The sequence below is a fragment of the Mizuhopecten yessoensis genome, unplaced genomic scaffold (genome assembly GCF_002113885.1).
Source record: "Mizuhopecten yessoensis strain PY_sf001 unplaced genomic scaffold, ASM211388v2 scaffold7187, whole genome shotgun sequence".
Taxonomy (NCBI): Eukaryota; Metazoa; Mollusca; class Bivalvia; order Pectinida; family Pectinidae; genus Mizuhopecten; species Mizuhopecten yessoensis.
Window position 1 is genome coordinate 28,762 of NW_018406924.1, and position 3,212 is coordinate 31,973.

Sequence of the window (3,212 nt, forward strand, 5' to 3'; positions counted from 1 at the left end):
GAAGGAAATAGCACAAGTCTTTCCTCAAATGCTTCACGACTGTTTGATCTTATCATCACACAGGTTTTATGAATCGTAAAGACACAAATTACATTAGAAGAAATTGAACGGTGATAATTCTACCGATAATGACACTGCAGCACAGTAAAACGTGTGTCGTAAAATAATTAGAGGACCCATGAAACTTCGTGACAACGCAAACCTAGTCACTCACACTGCAAATTAGGCAATTAAAATATGGTTTTATTGCATAACGCATGCATATGGGTTAATTACACTTAGAAGTACGCGTTACATAGCTTTCATTTTAACACTCGTTTGAATTACGTACCTTGAAAATGTGATAAATTCTAATTTAGATATACCGCACTCAGGAAAGTGTTCCTAAACACGCACAAACCAATCGAATAAAGCACATAACAGAAAAACACAACACCATTCTACATCAGTAAAACGCTTACAATGAGACGTTCTCCTGGCGCTTAATAAAATACATGACAGTTGAGCGAGGAATTAATGAACTTTATAGTGCTCCCATGATTATATCCTTGATGTAACGAGAAATCAACATCAACATCACTGCATGACATTTGATATCCGAAGTTCATAAGGCAAAATAAAGATTATTTTCTTTTGTTAAATTAACTTTAGAGAGGGTTGACCATAGATATAAACTAGACGCGTGTTAAGTTCATTAGATGACGTCTGCTGGGAAGAGGGCGCTCCTATTTTCCCGTCGCCTTACTGATCACAGGGACGCACCGGGATAAGAAGTAGCGACAGCCGTGCTTGTTTGAGTAGGGCTGACAAGACCAACGTCTTTGTTCTCTGATATCAGTTCTACTGCTAAGCAGTAACAAGCAGAATTTCCTGATTATGTTCTTTACAAAGCGATAGTGAATTGTACAATAACGGTAATTTGATTGAATGATAAAATTACATAGATCATATTCAATAAGAATGTCCAGCCTCGCGGAAGGTGTGTGATCTAGGGGTACAATACGCTCATTATCCGTGGCGTGCTCTACCATCTTCTGACGCCCATTAGACATGAGGACATTCTCCCCGTTACTAGTTCCCTGTATGGGGTCTAGTTTATCGTTATCAATGTAAATATACATCATACGTGATCAATATTATAAAGGGGAGAAAACTATCGGTCTGGGATGAGAAATTCCTGAGCGAGTGTTTTCAAATTTAAAAAAAAATGTCATCACAATAATTGCCGATATACAGTTGATAATTTTAGGTTGTCTTCAATGTCAATTTTGTAACCTCTGGAGGTAAATAGTATTTTTTTGCGTCAAAACATAACACAGGACATATACACAGAAATACAAATGAAAAGGAAATGTCACAGCATCACCACAAGTGGATAAAATACAACAGCACCAACACTTAATGCTAGGTTCCCACTGTCGTGCGATCCGTTACGAACGCCACGACTGGCCATTCGTAGCTGATCGTCTCTGAAATTTCAGGTTTGGATACGAGGTGATGCGAGTCGATACGTTCTGATACGATTTGTTGCATTCGGATGTGATCTGGTTACGATTTGTCAATTTCAGGTGTCACGATCTGTCACGGTCTGATCTCCCGTTCAGATACGATCACATACGTTCCGATAGGAATGTTTCGCTCGAGTCCACGATTGGGTCTTGATCTGACACGATCATCACGATTGGGTTCCCCGAATCGGGACGATCTGCTACGTGCAGATACGTTCCGATACGTTCATCACGAACCGATGCGCTCCCTTACGATAGGATTCGATTGTGGTCGCGATATCTTTCACGATCATGATCGAGGGTGATCACGATTTGAGATGCGACTGGTACCGACGGGTATATCATTGTTTCTTGAAGTTGTTTTTTTTGTGTTTTACATTGTTTTCAAATTTCTTTTCTATTGATGTGTTGACATGAGTATCTATGGAGTAAAGGGTTATATATAATGAGACGCATAAACCACGTTTATAAAAAAAAAATCCCACACATATATAAAGTCTGATTAGCTATTAGCTACAATACACGTTATACTCAGTTACACGATTACCAATAATGTGACTAAATGGCATTGATGGACCACTCCTGAGGGGTTCCGTGTACTCCCTTGCAGCCTTCGGTTCTTATCGGCTATTTACACGTCATCTCTGCGGCACAGCGCAAGACCTACTGTCAGCTCCATTCCATGTTATGGCAGGCCTAGGTGTCGACCAACGCCGTGGTTACGAAATCAGTCCCACGTGCACCGGCCAATTTGATTTAAATCAATAAAGTTGATCCTAAGGATGTCAGACATTTGTGTTCTGAAAAAGATACACTGCACAAGGGAATTCGTGAGTTAATGGTACTTTTTATTTTGTTTTCCAAGTGGTTAATCTTTTAGACGTCTTTTAAATATTTAATTATTTAAGTTTTTCGGATCACTTAATATACGTTTAATAAACACAGAGTATATGGCACTATGCAACGGTTCTCTGGGAGGAATCTAAACCTGAATTGGTACGTTATGACGAACAGTTTTTAAAAATGCGTTATTTTACAGTTAAAAAAAATGTCTTACAATGAAAAAGAAACATAATGAAAAATGATATTTGATAAAAACAAAAAAAAAAAAACAAAAAAAAAAACGTGTAAATTTAAATAAGAAGGGCTTATTACAATTTTCTCAAATAAAGCTATGGACCTTTTAAATTCATATCTTATTAAACTTAGACATTAGACAATTAAAATAATTGTAGAAAACATTTAAATACTTGAGACAGGCGTTACAAAGAACATTTTCAAATACATACAACTGTTTGTACATTTAGTATCCACATACCTTCTTTCAAAAACCTGATTTACTGTCTCATAAGAATTACGTATTCAATTATTAATTTATAACCTTTTAACAAGCTTTAATTTTTTTTTGAAATGAGCATCAAAATAAAAATGTCACTGTTTCTGTAATTAAAACTGTGTCTTTCGTATGTTGATGCATTATCGAAAACATGAGGGACATCATAAATATAGAGAGGGACTGAGAGAATATCACAAAAACCAAAAACACCTCAAACAACGACGGGGAGTGGAAAAACATCTCAAACAACGACGGGGAGTGGGAAAACATGTCAAACAACAATGGGAAATGGGAAAACATCTCAAACAACAACGGGGAGTGGAAAAACATGTCAAACAACAATGGGAAGTGGAAAAACGTCTCAAACA